Source organism: Pelmatolapia mariae, linkage group LG4 (genome assembly GCF_036321145.2).
Source record: "Pelmatolapia mariae isolate MD_Pm_ZW linkage group LG4, Pm_UMD_F_2, whole genome shotgun sequence".
NCBI lineage: Eukaryota > Metazoa > Chordata > Actinopteri > Cichliformes > Cichlidae > Pelmatolapia > Pelmatolapia mariae.
In genome coordinates, this window is record NC_086230.1 from 26,451,948 (window position 1) to 26,473,022 (window position 21,075).

The 21,075-nt window shown below is 37.8% G+C and overlaps 1 protein-coding gene across 1 annotated transcript in view; it reads left to right on the forward strand.

Annotated features, from left to right (window-relative positions):
- Positions 1-21,075, forward strand: part of elfn1a (extracellular leucine-rich repeat and fibronectin type III domain containing 1a) — a 94,888-nt gene that overhangs the window by 46,124 nt on the left and 27,689 nt on the right. The window contains exon 2 of the mRNA XM_063472197.1: positions 8,699-8,779. The gene's annotated coding sequence lies outside the window, so the exon portion shown is untranslated. The remainder of the gene's footprint in view (positions 1-8,698; positions 8,780-21,075) is intronic.

Genomic DNA, 21,075 nt, shown 5'->3' on the forward strand with positions numbered 1-21,075 from the left:
CTCCTGTGTTTGTCATAGATGGCCAGTTCTGTGGTTATGAAAGGATGCATAGATTCTCTTGTTAGTATTTTTTTTTACTGTTGTCTTTTAGAAATATTTACTTTTAATACTGCTAAACAGGAATACCATACAGTATATGTTTTACGTGACTCCAAGTGGACAATGCAGGATGACTCTTTTCTTTTCCTTAAAAGAGCTTCTGTGCATTAGTCCGTTCTCAGCGTGCACATCTCTCTAACTGTTCTTCTCAAACAATCTAAGAATACCAAATGCCCTCTTTAGCTGGTCCTGCCCTGGAGAAAATCTGCTAAAAGCAATAAAAGCAACAGTGTAAGACCACATAGAGCCCCTGCTATACTTGTCATCCTTATCATTCTACCCCACTTATTCTAGATAATAACAAATTATTCGCCATGCCACTCAAGAAATCCTGCTTTTACTAAGAATAAAAGTCATTATGGTGCTTCACAAGATGTCCTTGATGAACAATCCTCGAGAGCAAAAACAGACATGGGAGTACATTAATGTCTTCATCACATGCATGTGTAAAGGCCACTCTTCATCACACCACTCTGCCACTGTTATTCATTCATCACTATGCAGGGTTGCCCTGGAAGCACGGAAGAAGAAACTACGAGACAAAGATCAGACATTAAATGAATGACTTCTCCAGAAAAACAAAACAGCCCCAGAGTTTGTGCCATTTAATAGCTTTTCTGCTTTTGTACCCTAGGGTCCAGTCTACGCACAGAGCACAGAAATGGCTTTAACAAAAGATTATGAATGTACCTCTGAAACCAAGTGTCAACAGTAGGGTGTCTTTCAATATGGCAAAGGTTAAGTGCACAGCTTGTTTAGGTTAAAGCAACGCAGGAGGTAGTGCACATATTTTAAAACAGTTTTATACAATATACAGTAATACAGACAAGAGGTACTCTATTATAAAATACCGAAAGTGAGGTTAAACTATTTAAAATCTTAAATTCCACTAAGCATTTTTCTATTACTCTACTGAAAGTTGTCTCGACTGAGATGTCAAAACTACATGCAAGCAAGCTAGGATGGAGGATTTGAAATTCATACTTCCTCTCTAAATATAGAGAGGAAAGTTTAGGGTCTCTGCCTGCCCACTCTTGCTTACTTCTAACTTTTGACACTCTGAAAGGCTGGGGCTAACTGATTTAACTGATATTAGTTAATATATGGTTGAATAAATACTAAATACTAAACTGATATTAGAATTTACAAAGAGCTAATCAGGGACAAAATTATTAGGTGAACTAGTGAAGCAAAATAAAGAGAAGGCATTGTAACGTTCTGAGAGGAGAATATCCAGGGATCTTTTACTCGGCAGAATGTTACCAGCTCATCTTTTATAAAGAATATGCCTAAACCTAATAAATAAACATAAATTGCAAAGTTATTACCAAGATAAAACAATGTATTTAGTCTAATTTGCCTGTCTAAGAAATCTTCCTCAATTAAATCTAAGGTTTTATGTATGAGGATTTCAAATAGCAGTGTTTGAAAAATTATGTATACCCTTTCTGCCTCCGTGTAAGTAAGAAGCAGCCAGGCACAACTATTATAAGATCATTCCTCATCATCAATGATCTTAGAGAAGCAACTGTTGCTGTCCATTATTCTGGGAAGGCTTATAAGGCTATTTCCAAACAATAAGGTGAGAAAGATTATCCATGACAGAAGAATTTTTTTTTAAAAAAATGATGAGGTTTGCCTCTTCAAAGCCTCTTCTTTCCAAAGAGAAGATGGCAGCACAGCTTAGATTTCAAAGTTGCATCCAAAGAACCCACAAGCCACGGGCCTGGACACCTTGCAGTCAGTGAACCATCCAGGAGCACTTTTTCTCTAGAGTCAGTGATCATACTAATCATACTAAATGGTTTTGTTTCAAAGGCATACATTTGTTTCCAAATTATTACCCCCAGTTTCTAGCCAGTTATTACAATACATAAATTTACCGTCATTAAATTAAATTAAAGGTATTATTACTCAGCTATAACCATTGTTGTTACACGATAACATTTGAATCTTATTTGGCCATTACTTTGGTGATTACGTGGTAATCATTTCCTTCTTCCATATTATTATCTTCTCCTTTCCTACTGGTTACCCCACTGATACCACACTATTAGAAAGCTGTAATAGTTTAGCAAACAACTACAACCTGACAGCAAGTTTAGGTTTCATCTGTTGTATTTTCAAAAGATACAAATTCACGTAAAACCTAAAAACAATAAACTATAAATAAATGTGTTTGAACTGTAAAATTCTATAACCAAAATTTAGAAGAATAATCAGTGTCAAGTATTCATGTTGTACTTTACAGATTTTCTCAGTTGTCCAATTGACTATTTTTAAATCACAGTTGCACAGTTTCCAAAACAAAAACAAAGTCAATTTTTTGTTTGCTCTTGAAAACTTTTTAGAATTTTTAGACAGCTGTCTGCAGTTTGAACAAATATTAGTTTACTGTATATGGCTTTGTGAGCAAATCGGGTCATGTTTCTATTAGCTGCACAGTTTCACTATCCATAATACACCAGCAGATTTTAATTGTGTATGATTATTCTAAAAGGGGCGGCCTGCTCAGATTAATATTTAAGCCTTCAGCTGCCTGGAAAAGATGCAAAAGAGGACAGATGTGGTCTAAATGCTGGTTCTTTCCCTGTTGCATTGCAAGGAGCAGCGTTAGATGTGACGGCGGTGACATCTGTGGCTAAAGGAATAGGAGAAACAGAACAACTGCCATTACTGCTATATACAATTCCACTTTGTAGGCTTATGTTTAATTCCTCTTGTTTAGTTCTGTGAAGTACTGTGTTAATTTTCTTTTTGTTGTTACTTTAGTTTGTGTACTGTATTATTTAAAGGCTGGCTGGATTATTTTTGTTCTCTCTCCATACATGCAAATGTACATGCTCTTTGTCTTTACAAACTAATAATGCCTTGAGCCTTTTGACTGGTACTTATATAGTGCTTTTCTACTCTACTTGAGCACTCATTCATGGCTAAGTGCTTTCTTTTCTATTCTTTCTATGTAACATTCAAACACATTCACACTCCAATGTATGCATCTTGCACAAGGATAGGTGGCATGCAGACTCGAGCAGCCAGGGATCGAACCACCATGTACTAATTAGCAGACGAACAGCTCTACCTCCTGAGCTCAGCCAACCCAGCATTTGAAATCAGCATTTGAATAATGTTACTTTTGACACATAAAAGAGGTCAATTCTCCCTAGAAAAGTAATTGTCTAGTGCACTGTCCAATATTAGCAAAAACATGTGGGACAATAATTTTTCAATTAAAAATGAGAAATGGCTTCTAGACTCGATCATTGGACAAAGAAAATGTAAATATTTCAAATATTAAATATGCATAAACCCACCCTGGTTTATATATTGCCAAAGGACCTTTTGATTTTTGTTGCAATAATGTATTCACTGACACAAAAACAGACAGATTAATTAAAAGTTTTAGGATTTGAAGGGTTTTTTTCTGTAGTGTTTTGCTGCATATATGAGCCCTTACGGGAAATGCATCTTCGGAGCTGACAACTTCAAAAATATTGCGAGAAATGCACCAAAGCATTTAAGAAAAACTGTAAGCAGCAAAGCCATGTTCTATTTTCTGTAAACCCATTACAACATCATTATAGTGGCTCTAGACAGCATGCCATGCTACTTTAATATTGAATGAGTGAGGGAACAGCACACCAACATCTTGCTTTCATGAAGCTATCAGGAAACCCATTCTGTCTCCAAATGTGTTTTTTACTGTAGATAGGGGTTGGGGGCACAGTAAGTATGCCTGTCTATTTTTAGAAATGCAATTTCAAAGTTTTCTGTCTTCATACACATGCACATGGGCCAGTTTTTAAATGAAAGGATGCATTTCCATGTGTGTGTGTGCGTGCTTTACGTGTGTGTGTGTTTGCTTTGCTTAGGGCTTGTTTGTAGTTTTAACAGGTAGCAAATACTTTCCTCTGTAGAGGAAACGAGCTGTGAAGCTTTCCACTTCCTTACCTTTAGGCTTAAATGGGACTTAGTAACTGAGATATAAAATCTAGAAATCACCTCCCAAGTATTACCAGACAATATGTAAATTTAATGACTTCACCCTCTAGTTCAGTTATTTCATGGTAGGTTGGAAAGCTTGGCTATAGTGTAATCACCTGAATTTAGATTTGCACACAGCCTCAGGTGATGGTTTCCTGCACTCATTTTTTTTTAGTCTCCACTTGCCCAACACCAACGCAGTCAGGAAGCTTAACTAAATGGACTCACAGTGCAGTGTTCATGAAACACCTCCTAACACACAGTCTCTTTCTACATCAGAGTGGAAGTTTTAAAGAGCAGCGATACTTTTAGCTAGTCTGCTTCTCACTGCAGGGCTGTTGCTTGTGACTGCATTGGGCTACAAAGATGGGTTGTGCTTTTGTACGCCCTCCTCCTCCACCCTACCTGCGATGCTTTTAAGAGCAACTAAATTATCTCAGCACTTGCTGACTGACAGCTCTGGAAGTACATAACAGAAAAATGTATTTACCAGCATAACCTTGTCATCTTATCAAAATAAAAAAATGTCTTGATGTAATAAAAGGAAATGTGACTCATAGTAATCCCTGTGTACAGTTTTTGAAAAGGAAGACTCCTGTCACATCTGAACACCTCTCACAAGCTCAGAGTGAGATCTGGCCATTAGCCAGTAGTAGTAAATGTGTTATATTACAAGACAAAATAACCTTATCAGAACTGTCAGTCTATGCAGCTCGACTTTATAATCATGAACAATTAAGAACTTTTTTTTTATAACATGGTCCATATTTTTAAGTTGAACTTCACAAAACTATTTCATTTTCATTCGTTTTAATGTATTTTCAAGTTGTATGCCATACATAGCTGTCTACAGCTGAAGGTACTAAGGTCAATACTTTTCTAAGGACATGTTCTCTAAATTGCAGATGGTTGTAGCTGCCACCTGATGCCCACAGGGTTCATCCAGGAATGGAGCATTTGAGACGACTCTCTTGAGGCAGAGCAAGAGCTGAAATCATGTCTTTATGGAAACACTCTGGACTGGCCAGAGTAACAGCTACATGCAGTAAATTCAAACCAGTTTAATTTTCAGAGTTGCTCCACTGAAGGTGGACTCAAAAGTTAAAGTAACATTTATAACTTCTTAATGCAGTATTTTTTTTATCAGAATTGTGAAAATGTGTATGAGAATATAAATGTTAAAATTAGGCCCATGCCACACCAGGCTAGTGACTGGTCAGCGAACATCTGGCAATTGGGTCACGAGTGAAAAGTGGGTTAAGGTGAAACTGGTGAGCCTTTTGAGATGTCGGCTGAAGCAGAGAGGGACAACTTTTTACTTTGAAGGTCAATGGACTCCTTTTCTGCCACTTTTTCAAGTCTTACCACTGGCAGGAAGCGAGTGTTTGCGGACAAGTTGCTGTCTTCCATGCCAAATATGGGCAACCATGGCAATCTGCTACTGACCAAATCACAAAGAGGTACCATCTTTCCAATACAACACATTTTTCCCCAGTGACCAGAGGTTGCCAGTGGGTTATCAGGGAGTCACCAACTGCTCTTTAGGCTTCTGTGACTGAGCTGAATCAGAAATCAAACACCCTACCACTTTTCCTAAACCAACCGAGCGTTTCCAGACAAAAGAACCTGGAGGATTTCCTCTTGTGTGAATTTATTCTCCCACCAAGGTCTTTGTCAGTGAGAGGTCACTGACAAACATGGAGCTGCTCATCAGGAAGCTTTTGTACACTTTGTAATCAGACTGTAAAACTAAATGTTAAAGAACGCCTAGCAGCTTCCAGCCATTGTGGCCTGCTATGATTTAACAGTGAGATGAGCTGAGGTGAGGTGGTACTGATGGTGGATTACAACTAACAGGGCTTACTGTTGCTGACATTAAGGGCCATGATACATTATGTCTGATGTTGCCATTGTGAATTAATATATAAATCATAGAACTGAGTTTTTGATGTTCAAGGGGCATAGAGACATCACCCAGTTGGAGAATCTATAACCGTTTTCTGGGTCATTCCTTGTTCTTTTATGTATTACAAATTCAGAATATTTTTTATTATCTCTCTACTGTCTCTTTCTTTAGTGCTAATGTGGAGACCTTTCTCTGCAAACCACTTAAGGCATTCATTGTGCTGCTACTGCACAGAAACAAGATTATTTGTATTTTTACAAAAGAAGAAGAGGGAAGAAGTTGGAACTTGACTTGTCATTTTTTCTTTATATATCAGACTGCAAACAGTAGGAGAATCTCTCCAAGCATTAAAAAGTATTTTTATTTTACAGCTTTCACTTAAGAGAGTAATAGTACAAATAAAATGAAATTACATGAAACATCATTTATACACAGTATCATACAGCACTCCTTTATTGTGACAAGTCTTTCTTTATGTCTTAAAAGCATAAGTCATTTCATGACTTTATTTTCATTGAAACTGTATGAGTCATCTCGGAAAAAGTTGACATGGAACAGAAACAAATGGCAATGATTTAAATTCTGAACAGTTGCGTCACGCTGTGGTCCATAGCAAGCTATTTTTGTCCTCATATCCATGTGTGCTCCTCTGCACGTCAGCAGCTGAGAAAAATCAGTCAGATCGGTGCCAATGCTCAACCTTCCAACGCTCTGGGTCAGCATCCTGGAGATGTGCCAGAAAATCCAGCTTCTCAAGACCATATGGGGTCTGCTTCTCCTCACCACCTCCGCACCTCCCCTCCTTCACCCCTACCTCCAGGGCTGCCACCTGACAAATCTTCAAATATATCTTCTTGCATAAAAAGCAAGTGAAAAGTAAGGACAATAAGACTGTTTCTGTTCACAACAAGGAGGAATATTACTTTGCATCCCAACATTTAAGTCTAGATGGAAAAATGATTTAAAATTAATACATATATGATGAAAACTTGACATTTATGGCAGAATTTACTTTATTAAGTAACCTGATATTAGTGCAATGGTTCAATCTTTGATATTAACAACAATAACAATGGAGGTTGGAGCTTTAAATGAAAATATCTAGATTTTTAATTATTTTGCATTTTTTTTTAAATACAAGACTTTGTCATTGACAAAGACTTGTAAGTGGTCTTGTTGTAAAACTTTTTTAAACAATTCACTGCAGAAACAAAACAAAAACTTGTGAGCCCAGATACTGTGATGTAGGACTGAAGTTATTTGCATATCTTGTTTCTTGCCAGCTTCATGGCAGGTGCCAACACGACAAACTATCTTTATCAGATGCGCAAAACATTCATGAAGAATAATTATTGTCTTCCATATAATGAGCACCTCTTTGAACTGAATTCCCTCGCGGAGTGACATTCGGTGCATAACTAATTTGTGGTGATGAAGCCAGTGTGCGTGTGTGAATGTATTTGAGAGCGAATTCTTGAGCTACCTGACTGTTAGAGCCCAGTGTAGGGAAAATGTTCCCTATTGGTTGAAAGATGGCAGCAGGGGCAGCTGCAGGACTGACCCTGCCAAGGACGGAGAGCTTCCCATGCCTGTTCAATGCCATAAAATGGGTCATTGAACAGCTAAATGGAGTCATTATGATGAGTAATTAAAAGAATACGGCTAAAGACTCCCAAATTCCCCTTTTCTCTTGGTTCCGCTGCTTTTTGTGTTGTCATGGGTCTTTGCTGAAAGGCAGCTGTCTTGAGCCACTTTAACTATCACCCCTTTCACTGGAATGCAAATAGCAGCCTCCGCCACTAATTGGATCACATTATCTATTGTCCTCTCATTGACTGAAAATCTAGCCATTTTGCCATTTTCCATAACTGATTGTTGGAGATTTGATTTTTCCAGTGCTTTTCATTTGACCCAACATGTTATACACTCTGAATCACAAGAGATGAGAACAAAGAATTGTTTGCTTAGAGTAAAAAGAGTAACATGAATACTGAGTGTAATTGTAATTTAGAGCTTGTTTATGTAGATATTAATATTTATGTAAGTGGGAAAATTGCAGCCTTGCATTGCGAACAGAGAAACATACCAGCAAGGATGAGGCATGGACAAAGGATGAAGAAATTGTGTTTTCCTTCTGCTTTGATTATTGCGGCGAATACAAAGCGTGGCTTTCTTTTGAGTGCAAAGCTTTTCTTTCTCTTTATTTTAACTTCCAATAAAAATGCATGAATTTGTGCACAAGTAGCCTTCCCCTGGGCAATGTGTGTAGAATATTCTGTTTTGCTTTATAGGCAGTCATTAAGACGATGGGGGAGGAGGTGGAGGGTGATGTTTGATTAATTAGTGAGCCTAAGTTTGGCAAGACCGGAAACTGAAACAGAGGATTTCATTAGCTTGTGCTTGTTAGATAAGGTTAATGAGGTAGTTCTAATTCTTGACGAAAAGAAAATACATATATTCATGCAGCTGAATTCATTTTGGAGACTATAAGCCAAATGAAGGTGAACAACCGGGGGGGGGGGGTGTGTGTTATTGTTGTTTTGTTTTGTTTTTTAATTCACGATTCATTGAGAATGGCATCCATGGATTCTATTAAGATGTTGACTTAAGGTTAAATGGTTGACATACTGACATAAAAAATCTATTTTATGAACCTCTTTGTTGAAATTGAAATATTTACATGATTCTCTTTTAATTATTGTTCCTCAGTGGACATCTGCAGACATCTGTATCGCTGGAGGACACCAGGGATGCTTTCCCTCGCTGAGGATTTCAACCTAGATTATAGTGGTAAGTGCAGGTGTTTGGTACAGTCTCACATAGCTTGAGTCAACTCGAGCACTGCATGAGCAATCGCCCCCTAAGAGGATAACAGGCAATCCATCGCTAATCCACCGGTCAATATGCATGACAAGAACAGTACAGTAGCAAAGACAAACTACTCAGAGGACATGTCATTCTGAGAGTGGACAACTCTTTTACCATTTCACCATTTCAATTTTTTAAAATTAATTATCTTTTTTCAAAAGTATGGACCAGAAACTTGATTACTCTTGCTCTTTCTGCCTTTCTGGCTATATATATATATATATATATATACAGTATATAGCACTTTGTTAGTAGTGGGCTGTCATAAAAGCACATGACTGGTTCATAGCTCAAACTACAAAAAAATACAAATGTTACCACAGTTTAACAGGCTAAAAGGCATAAAATAGTATTTTTGCACCAACAATTTGATTTTCAAAGACATATTAACTGAAAACTTGGCATATATAATCATGGTGTGCAGTGCACCCAAAACCAGTTGCGACAGATGGCTGCACCTCCTTTGCCTGGCCTGGTTCTGGTGGAGGGATCTTCCTGTTAAAAGGGAGCAGGCTAAACAACAGCAACAGCTGGTTACAGCTTATAACCAGCTTATATATTAGCTCATTACCAGCTTATGACCAGCTAATTTTAGGCTCGAGTGTCCAAAAGTCATTTCCCTCTGATAAACATTTTGATTACATTCTCGCATCTTATGAGAGTTTATTCTCATTACTTAAGTGTCAGAGTCAAACACTAGATCCACTTCAATTCAAGTTTCTCTGTTGCCAATTTTTTTCTATTTTTAAGTGAGGTGAAAACAGTGAATGTCTAAAGCTGTAAGTCTGTAAACCATGGTAGAGGCTCTGTCAGGGTTTGGTGCTGGATTTTAGTCAGTGGTGTTGGGGATCTTGTCAAAATTCACTGAATTATGACCAGAGAAGTAGCATCATATTTTGACCCACCATGAAATACCATCTGCATCAGCATGACAATGATCCCAAGAACACTGCCAATGCAGTTAAACACAAAATAGAAAAACACATAATAGAACACTGTAATTCATGGATTCACATCCCCAGTATGGACTTCAACATTACTGAGGCAATGTGGGATGATCTTAACAGAGAACAGAACAAAAGTCAGACAACTTTCAAAGAAGAGCTTTGAAATGACCTTCAAGCAGCCTGTAGAACTATTATTGAAGAATACTTGAAGAAGTTACAAGGAAACTTATTTAAGAGAGTTTAGGCTGTGCTGAATAATAAAGGTCGTCATAGCGATATCATAGGGAATGTTGACTTTCAGGCTTGTTAGAGGTACACAAATTGTGTTTTGCTGTATAGTTTCAGGTATATCTGCAGATGTGAAGGGTGGCTCAAAACCTTTGCATAGTAGTGTATCCTATATTAACACTGCATTAAAATAAATACATTAAAATGGACAGGACCTTGAAGAAGTATGGTCAGTGGCCTTTTATACCTCAACGTCCACTTTCTAGGCCCCATTGCTTCATAGTCATGGGACAAAGCCATATTTGAACTCATTTAAATAAAATACCTTATCACGATGTTGCTGTTTTTTAATAATATATTCAGTGACTCTAGACAGACCAACAGATACAAACACCTGCCAAAATACTGGAAACAGCCTTTGTTATAGTTCCTATTTTCAGGTATTTCAAGGTGTGCATTTTGCTACTGACACACACCCAGACAAACACACACACACACCAGCCTGGTTGTTGCAGTGGATAATAATTTATCATCGCAAAAATGGGAATGAAAATATCTACAGTCTGATAACAGTGATACTGTATCACACAATTGATTAGAGTTGTTTTACCTCATACTGTATGATCTTATGGTTTTTCCCAACTGGGACATTTGTTTTTGATTTTTTACTTTGTTTATGACGATCCTCCTGGAGAAGCATTTTTGCAACCTCACTTATGTTATACTGAATAGAAAGTCTTACTGGAGATGGTGATTTTCATAGAAACCCTCTTGCCAATAGATCACAGTATACGTTTCTGACCTTTTTAAAGGTATAATTTTGCCTTCCATGATGATACCCATTTATTTATTTATGCTTTCTTACTCCAATAAAACTGAAAAATAATAAAATATTAGCACTCATTAAGTGGCCCTTCACAAAAGAGATGCAGAATCATCAGTGACTCACTTCCTTGCAATATATTTTCATAACCTGCAGAACCTTTCAACTTAGCTGACTCACTAGTTACTCAGCTTGTCTGTCATGTAACAGAGAGTAGGAGGGAAGTGCCCTATGGGCCATGTTCACACAGTGACAATTTTCCTCTGACATTGCAATGAGGGTGGGCAGATGAGGAGCTGTAATAATGCTTTACTGCTGTGGTCCAGTTGTATAAACGTAAAGGCTCTGACAGACTGTTACATCCAACTCAAAAGCATACTGTATTTGGTGCAAAAATTGTGTGAAAATACACAAAAATTGCATAGACGGAAATATGAACTGAGTCAATATGTAAACATGTTCACTTACATATTGGCAGCTAAATTTGTACTAACATGTGTAAGAAGTTGCAATAATGTTGGTGTTCCAGCTATTTTGTAACACGCCTGTATGATTTTAAAAAGATTTTTTTTTTTTTAAAGTACATTAGATATTTAATTCAGTCCTTCAGACTATTTAAAAGGATGAATTTAAAAAAATTTCACATTCCACAATGCAAATTTCCATATATTTTTGTGTCCCTGAACACAACCTTTCATCAGCCTAGTCTGGTACGCAATGATTAATGTCTATGTACATGAAATCAATATTTTCTATATTTAAAAGCCAAAAAAAGTCTACATTACGAGGCTGGATGGGTTGCTGGTGTAGCATAACATTTTTTTAAAAGTCTTACATTACTGGACTACTGTCCCAGTTTTCCATTTATTTCCATTCTTTTAAAATATGTAATTAATTATAAATATTTCTTTCATGAAATGTAGTCAAATAACAAAACTTGGTTTGGTTTAATCATAAAAACTACTGGCTTAGAAAAAGATCAGGATTTGGGTTAACAATGCAACAATGTCTTTAAAGCGTTGGTTTCTCAGTCACACTCGCCTGCTTTCAAAGGACAAAATATGAAATTCTAATACAATTTATGCTTCCTATTGAACTACGTTAGAAGAATATATATGGCACCTTTTTGGGGGAGGAGGGGGGGGGGGGGGGGTGAGGGGTGGGGTGGGGTGGGGGGTGAGGGGTCAGAGGTCAGGGGAGGGGTGGGGGTTTTTGCCTGGGGGGATTGCCCCCCCACACCCCCTTTGCCGAGCTTAAAAACTGGCATCTTGTGCACGTACGCGTACGAGCACGCGCGCATGCACTCTCATGTACGCGCTTTCACTCTTCCGAAATGGGGCACTTCCTGTGGCCGTGCGGTCCCACTGCGCATGCTCTGTTTCCTCCTAGCAGGGTGTTTTTTAATTAAGGTTCATCAGCCGCTGTAGGCATTTTGTTTTTCATGGTAAATTTATACAAACAGGAATTTCTTTGTCTTTTTATTCTATAGAAAGACTTTTGTTGTCAGATAATCGAACTGAAACAGCAGTGTGCTTTATAAGCAGATTTTCTACGGTTAGTTAAGCGACTCCCCAACCTTGTTGCATTGTTTCTAACAACTCATTGCTGGCTGTTTTAGACTTTAAGACGCCGTTTATCTCAAGAAATGGTGAATAAGGATGTGGAGAGAGACCAAGCTTTTATCCCTTTCATTAAATAACTGCATCCCCCCCCCCCCCCAAAAGAAACTTTCACCTAAGAACAGCGCCGTTAGTTCGCATTAATTTTCAGTTAAAATTTAAAATAATTAAAACAAAAATACGCGAGGGCTTTCCCAGACATTCTTTAAAACACAGATGTGCAACGCATTATTTAATTAGTGTTTATCAGCCGATGCGTTTTAGTTTTCAGTGTGAATATATACAAACAGGAGTTACTTTTGCAATAGTGTTTTTACACACTCTAACCGAAATGGTAGATTTTGTGTGTTTTTAACAACTGCACTTTGGGGAGGGGGGTAGTTAAGGTGAATTTGAGGTCTGTGCTTTGGGGTGGGGGAAGAGGCATAAAGGTTTATAAAAGCCAGCAAACTCTATCCTTGAGCCTGACACCTGCACGTTAGTTTGTGTATTCGACCGTAAATTTTTAGAGAAAATACGCATTGAATTTTGATGCCATTTTTAAAACATAGATGTGCAATACATTATTTTAATGTTGTTTATCAAACGCTGTGTGCGTTTTGGTTTTCACTGTGAATGAGTTACTTTTGTAAATGCAGGATCACATTTTTTTAATGGTGCTTTTTAGACACTGATCTGAAAGATAAATGCTTTTGGTAGAAGCAGCTTTGCTGGATTTGTTTTTTAACTTGGTGAAACATAGTGCAAAACTCTTAATTCAGTATTTTACAGGTTTTAACTGTGTGGTCTTTCTGGAAAACGTAGGTCCACTTGTGAAATGAGAGCATGCACCGTGCTCTTCAGAATTGTCAGCTTTGCTCGTTTCATGGGTCCTCTGTTGATAAAACTGATTTTTAATGGATCTTAATGTTTAGAGACAATAGCGAAGGTACTGACCTGTGCGTCTCTTTAAACTCTAGATGTTAAATTTTAAGGCTACATATTATTTATCTTGCACTAAGTCTGCTTGGCATATGCTCTGTATAAAGGCTCTGGACCTTTCCAAAAAGGCGTAGAGGCAACTTTAGCATGATTAATTTATTACAATGTCAGTTTCTGGGAAGTTTTCCCTCCTGTGTCTATGGCTGGTGCAAGTTTTTTGTTTATTTGTGAAACTGAGCGTGGTTGTGGACAATTCCGACTGTGCTGTTTGAATTGAGTTTCGTGTTGGATCACTTTCTTTAATTGTTAATTCTCTGCGAGCAGTGAAGAACCAAACTAGTACTTCAAAGTTTTAAATCCATTTTGCCCCAGTGGCCAGTGCGAAGTTGTGCTGCAGATCCCAGCATGAAAGCTGAGGGTCCAGCCAGCCGGCAGAAAGGCCAGTTGATGCCTCGACATGCGTTGGAACCGGTTTTGCCCGCACAGAGCGTTTCTGACATGCTGGCGTTGCTTATGCATAAGAGAAAAGCAACAATACAGCGTTGCTCCAAGACATCCTTTCACACGGTATGTATGTATGTCTGTCTGTCAGCGCTAATTATTCAAACCCTGTTTAAAAGGCGACTCATTTGTTGGCCAAAAACATTTCCTCTAAATTTGCAAAGTTACTGATTTAAAAATATATATTTTCGTCACACTCTAGACTCTTGAGCATATTTATATAGCAAAATTCACAGTGGTATAACCATGTTAAATAAAAGATGCCCAAGTGTGCACCAATGCACTCTAATGCATGCCTTTAAACTGTATGCTGATAAGTCTGTATCCATAATTTGTGGATCTGCTGATTTGTTTTTTTTTAATGTGGTACTTTTTTTTTTCACGAACTGCAGATGATGAAATCCTCTTTATTTGAGAAAGTGTCCCTAAGCTATTGTTGTTCATACTTACTGAGTTCCCTAACCACTTCTTTACTATGTCAGCAAACTTTCTGAACAAGAATGGTATCGTAGATTTAAAGACACATCTTCATTGAAGCAAAGGCAAAACATTGAATTTTATGTTCATATTAAAGAGTGAAAATCCAAAAGCTGCTGCAATCTTTTGTATTAATGATCTCTCTCTCTCTGTGCATGTGTGTGTGAGTGAGTGAGTGTAATGCTATGTGTGTGTGTGTGTGTACAGGAGAAAGGTGATGGCAGGAGCTTTTTTTTAATGCATTTCGAATCAACTTTTTTTTGTTTTACAAGAAGTGTATTTCATACATTGGAACAAATGTAATCTTTTCTATACTTTATAAGTATGAAACTAAAGATTTTAAGTTCATGCACATTGTGAAACAAGAATCTAAATCTTTCTGTCACAATGATTTCTATAAACGCATGTTGTTTATGGGATAATGTGAAAAATCTTTTGTGGGCTCTAATAATGATCAGTGGTGATTGAAGAGGAAGCTTGAACCCTGGCTCTGGAGATTTTCATGACAAGTGACAGTGCAGACATTTGTTAATGAGAGAACATGTTTTATCATCATAACGACTGCGAATTTAAGCGTCGTTAAAGTGTTGACTCGTGTTTTTTAATAGAAGACTTAAAACACTAAACTCTAATTTCAGGGGTTTATTTTAAGTTTACAGAATATAACATCTGGTATGACAATGAGTTTTACTTCTCACTGTCTGTGTTATGTGTATCTATTTATCATGTATGCTACTCTGCTCTGTGGACTAAAATGTTTCATTGTATTCATGAAATAAACCAGAATTTCAATGTCCGAATCTTTTACTGTTTTTCTGCTTTTGTTCACTCCAAGTTTGACAAAACCCACAGCTCACTAACAATGTGGAGCAATCTCAATGTATTTAGCTGCTTTTTCCCTAAACACAATCAGTTGACTGAGAGAAATGCCTGTAGTCCTCACTTTGGTCATTTTGAATGTTGAAGGAGATTTGCTCCATAGACACCTTATACTAGTGTTTCCTACACTTAATCCACCACTACTATGTTCTATTTAAACCCAGATTCCTTTTATAGTTTGCAGTGAAAAACCATTGCTTAATGGGACAGAAGTACAAGTCACTCTTTACTAACACATTGTAGATAAGTTTATTGCTGGACAACACAGCTAGCAGTCTCACACACTCTTTAGGTTTTTGAAGTTTTGTGTGTAATGGTTTAGTGTATCAAACCTTACCCTTTTCTCCCAGTATCACAACAGTATGACTCCCAAAGTACGGTTCAGTAAACAAACAAGGACTCTGAAGTCAGAACAGAAAGATACAGTTGGAAGATGAATGATTGTGTTTTTTATGATGCGTAGTAAACTACCCCCTCTTCTTTTTCTCTGTGTTGTTGTTCTTGTGTGTATGCTTTAGAAGTCAAAGTATACATTAGCCACACTTACAAAAAACATTTTGAATTTCATTTAGAACTGAGATTCTACGTTGTAAGCAGAAATCTTATGCTCAGCCATAAGTGTGTTTCCCCACTTTCACAATGCTAAGGTGGCAAATCCACAACCCCCAACAGATGGTTTGTCACACACTGGGTTCAAACACTCAAAAAGCAACACAACAGCAGGTTCAAGAAGGACAAGGCCCCCTTTATTTGCACAGCCTCACACACCATAGATTTTTAAAGTTGTGGTGTACAATGGTTTAGCCACAGATGTGACTTCTACTTTTGATAAAGATCACTCCACATGCATATTTCTTAAGAAATGAAGCGTCTTTATTAAGCTCTTATTTATACATGTCTACACAATAATAGACACCGTGTGCTCTGTGACATTATAGTCTTCTACTTCAGCTTCCATTGGTTTGCATTTTCAACTCCCAACCTTTCAGGTTGTTATGAACGACTTATATTTCTAACACTTTGTGATGTAAAAGTGAACCACGCAGCTTTTTTATTTTCTGTCTGATGGAAGGACTTAAGACACGAGTTATTTAAACAATTCTAAATGACAGTGTGACGGCCATAGTACTTTATGCGGGTCAAATATGTTAAGGATAATGTTTCTCAATGTAACATGGCAAAGAACTTTTGGTTAGGATACAACATTTTGTAAACAGTTACCTCAGAAGCTGTACTGTCAGATCTATGTATGTAAGGTTAAACTTGCCACAGTACATCCACTTAAGTAAGTAACCAAACACATAAAGTCACCCTCACCAATAATCGACTGTTCCTTGAAAAACGTAGCACAAACAGACAACTGACTCAGCAATGATAAGTAGAGCTACCCGAGGCCGATACTCAAGCAGAAGAAAATTAAAAGTTGTTTTGTTTTTTTATGGCTCGAAAGATTGAAGAAAAATATGTTTAATAATTCAACAAGAGCCGCACCTTCAACACATGTACATTCAAATTTTGGAACAGGCTCAACATTGCTGTTGTTCAATAGTTTTTATCCACTCTCAAAAGTCATTTTATGACTTTAATATTTCCAGCTGATAAGGAGACTTACAGCATTTCAAATGTGCGTCCAAATGCTTTAAACATCCGCTTTGTCTGTAACGACAGTCTCAAACTGCAGAGCATTGTTTTTACTCAAATTCAGCATTTTCTGATGAAAATTTAGCTGCTTTTTTTTTCACTGTAACACCCCCCTCAATGCCATTTTTTAGGATGATATTCTTGGAGATTCATTTTTTAAATATATATTTGTGCTTTTGGAGTGAGGGTATCTAATACGCACGTTGTCACTGTGTTTTGTACTACCAACTGCGAGGGCTCTGCTTTTACTTTGAGCAGTCTGGTTTTATTTTGTCTCGTCAGTGTGTGTGTTTTTCAAAGGAGATCTTCATCAGTTTGATTTTGTTACCACAAACTTTGTGTAAAGTTCACAACAGAGGTAAAGAGATTTAAACACACCAGTTTAAGGAGGCATGCAGGGGTTGGACCAGTTGCACAGGAGAGGTGAAGAAGAGAGTGTCGGCGGAGATGTGCAACAGAAGCAGAGGGAACATTTTACAAGATGATAAATGGCAGATTTAGATGATTACGGATTTTTGTTGACAAGATTAAAAGACACGTCCATCACAGTTTAGCAGCATTTCAGTTTGATTAAATTAAAGTTGTTGTTTTTTAAAACTACACAGGGTTTATTTTCTCCTTTGATAGTAATCATATTGAACATGTCAGTGATGGAAACAAGAATATAAAGAAAAATGCTAAACGTGTGTCTAATTAAACTGTTCCTGTGAACCATAAATCATCCTTTAGCATGTTCGGTGTTACAAACTTGAAGAAGCACAGAAAAGATCATCAGACATTAATCAGTTTTCAGCCTTCATTCATATTGAAATGTTGAAATCTTTCCTGCTAGACCGAAGTGTAGCGTTTGATACCGTTGGCCATAACATTTTATTACATCTATTATTAAATGGAGAGTCCTCTTCACACACTGAAGTCAATTATGAAGCTCCACGGCTTCTGTGCAAAGACTAGTTCTGTTTACATTATACTTGCTTTAGAAGGCATAGCATGCATTTTTACTGCTATGCAGATGATACCCACTTTTATTGGTTAAACTGCTGGTATGTCTTAGATACATAATGAGCTTTAATTTTCTGCTTCTAAGTTCAGATAAAACTGAGGTTATTGTAATATGGCATAAAAATCTTAGAAACACTGTGGCTAACAAGATCCTTACTCTGGGCGGCATCGTCTGTTGTAGTGATTAGACACATTATAAGTAAAATTGAAGCACACAGTCCCGTCGCACAACATCAACATTTATTTATATACAAAAATAAAAATGCTTTTTTTACATAAAAGAATTGTAACTTTACAATTCATCACCGATTACGTGGGTACATAGTCCTCATCCTTAGCCCATAGTGGTTCGGGTAATTCCTCAGGGCCTTGGAAGGGCGGCCATGCCCAGTCTATCTCATCAATGTCGGGAGAGTCGCCAAAATACAAAAAATCTTCCTCATCGTCGGTGTCCATAGTCCACACTTGTGGCGGTGAAGGGGGTGCGCTCCACTCTGACACTGGTGAATACGGTGCGTCTTCACTCCAATCTTCAAATGTAGGGTTTGTGGATGGATCTTCAGAGAGTAAAGATTGCACAGCGTCCCTGATACACTCATTTCTGTTACTGTTGGCGGCGCTGCTTGTACCAAGTTCTGCCACATTGATGGTTGATTGAGCAGAAGGGCTGCAAGATGTCATTTTTTCATGGAGATATTCAACCCCAAAAGATAAGAAAGGACATTATCGTTCTTTTCTAAAGTTGACGGCCAGCTCTCTGGTTTTAAAAATCGCTGCCACTCCTACCCGCTCCTCTAAGAACATCCCACTTCCAGACCACGCCCGCCTTCTTTTACTTTAAAAAGAAGACCGCCGTCTCATTCCTTCAAAAGCCTTTTTTTTAGCTCAAAAACAGAAAGAAAGATGGACTCTGCACCCCTGCGTCGCGCTGAGGAGGACAGTTCCTCGGACGAGAGCACAATAGTACCCGACACGCCCGGTTACTCTCGCCCCTTGGAGAAACTGCAGCAAGCCGACGAGCTTGACGGTTGGGCACCTTCTTTATTCATCGATACCGTGAAAACAGCGGTGTATCATCTAGTCAACCTTGTAATCAACAAGTACCGCACCGAAGAATGCAACGGCTGTAAGTTCGATCAACCCAGCCAGAGACAGCACGAGTGTCTGCAAGTGTTGGAGGAGGACTTTTACGCTGAAAATTATTACAGCATCAGAAAAAGACTCCTCACCCCTCGTTTCATTCCTTCCATTCAACGCCTGCTGATTGCCCGGAACATCAAAACGGACGATGTCAAAGTCGGCACAGTCGCGGAGACTCTCTTGCATGAGCTCAAATCGGAAAGGAAAGTCTTTGATGCCATCGCCGAGGCATACACCAATCTGGTAGGGTTGGACATGGTGAGAATCAGACAGCTACGGTTGGTCGCAGAGTGTTACAAAGGAGGCTGCTAATGCTTTCTCTGAAAGACTGAGTTTTTCTTCTTTTTTTCTTTTTTCTTTTCTTTTTTTTTAAACTTAATGGGAGAGCAGTACAAGTCACTCTTAAGGATGAGGACTATGTACCCACGTAATCGGTGATGAATTGTAAAGTTACAATTCTTTTATGTAAAAAAAGCATTTTTATTTTTGTATATAAATAAATGTTGATGTTGTGCGACGGGACTGTGTGCTTCAATTTTACTTATAATGTGTCTAATCACTACAACAGACGATGCCGCCCAGAGTAAGGATCTTGTTAGCCACAGTGTTTCTAAGATTTTTATGCCATATTACAATAACCTCAGTTTTATCTGAACTTAGAAGCAGAAAATTAAAGCTCATTATGTATCTAAGACATACCAGCAGTTTAACCAATAAAAGTGGGTATCATCTGCATAGCAGTAAAAATGCATGCTATGCCTTCTAAAGCAAGTATAATGTAAACAGAACTAGTCTTTGCACAGAAGCCGTGGAGCTTCATAATTGACTTCAGTGTGTGAAGAGGACTCTCCATTTAATAATAGATGTAATAAAATGTTATGGCCAACGGTATCAAACGCTACACTTCGGTCTAGCAGGAAAGATTTCAACATTTCAATATGAATGAAGGCTGAAAACTGATTAATGTCTGATGATCTTTTCTGTGCTTCTTCAAGTTTGTAACACCGAACATGCTAAAGGATGATTTATGGTTCACAGGAACAGTTTAATTAGACACACGTTTAGCATTTTTCTTTATATTCTTGTTTCCATCACTGACATGTTCAATATGATTACTATCAAAGGAGAAAATAAACCCTGTGTAGTTTTAAAAAACAACAACTTTAATTTAATCAAACTGAAATGCTGCTAAACTGTGATGGACGTGTCTTTTAATCTTGTCAACAAAAATCCGTAATCATCTAAATCTGCCATTTATCATCTTGTAAAATGTTCCCTCTGCTTCTGTTGCACATCTCCGCCGACACTCTCTTCTTCACCTCTCCTGTGCAACTGGTCCAACCCCTGCATGCCTCCTTAAACTGGTGTGTTTAAATCTCTTTACCTCTGTTGTGAACTTTACACAAAGTTTGTGGTAACAAAATCAAACTGATGAAGATCTCCTTTGAAAAACACACACACTGACGAGACAAAATAAAACCAGACTGCTCAAAGTAAAAGCAGAGCCCTCGCAGTTGGTAGTACAAAACACAGTGACAACGTGCGTATTAGATACCCTCACTCCAAAAGCACAAATATATATTTAAAAAATGAATCTCCAAGAATATCATCCTAAAAAATGGCATTGAGGGGGGTGTTACAGTGAAAAAAAAAGCAGCTAAATTTTCATCAGAAAATGCTGAATTTGAGTAAAAACAATGCTCTGCAGTTTGAGACTGTCGTTACAGACAAAGCGGATGTTTAAAGCATTTGGACGCACATTTGAAATGCTGTAAGTCTCCTTATCAGCTGGAAATATTAAAGTCATAAAATGACTTTTGAGAGTGGATAAAAACTATTGAACAACAGCAATGTTGAGCCTGTTCCAAAATTTGAATGTACATGTGTTGAAGGTGCGGCTCTTGTTGAATTATTAAACATATTTTTCTTCAATCTTTCGAGCCATAAAAAAACAAAACAACTTTTAATTTTCTTCTGCTTGAGTATCGGCCTCGGGTAGCTCTACTTATCATTGCTGAGTCAGTTGTCTGTTTGTGCTAC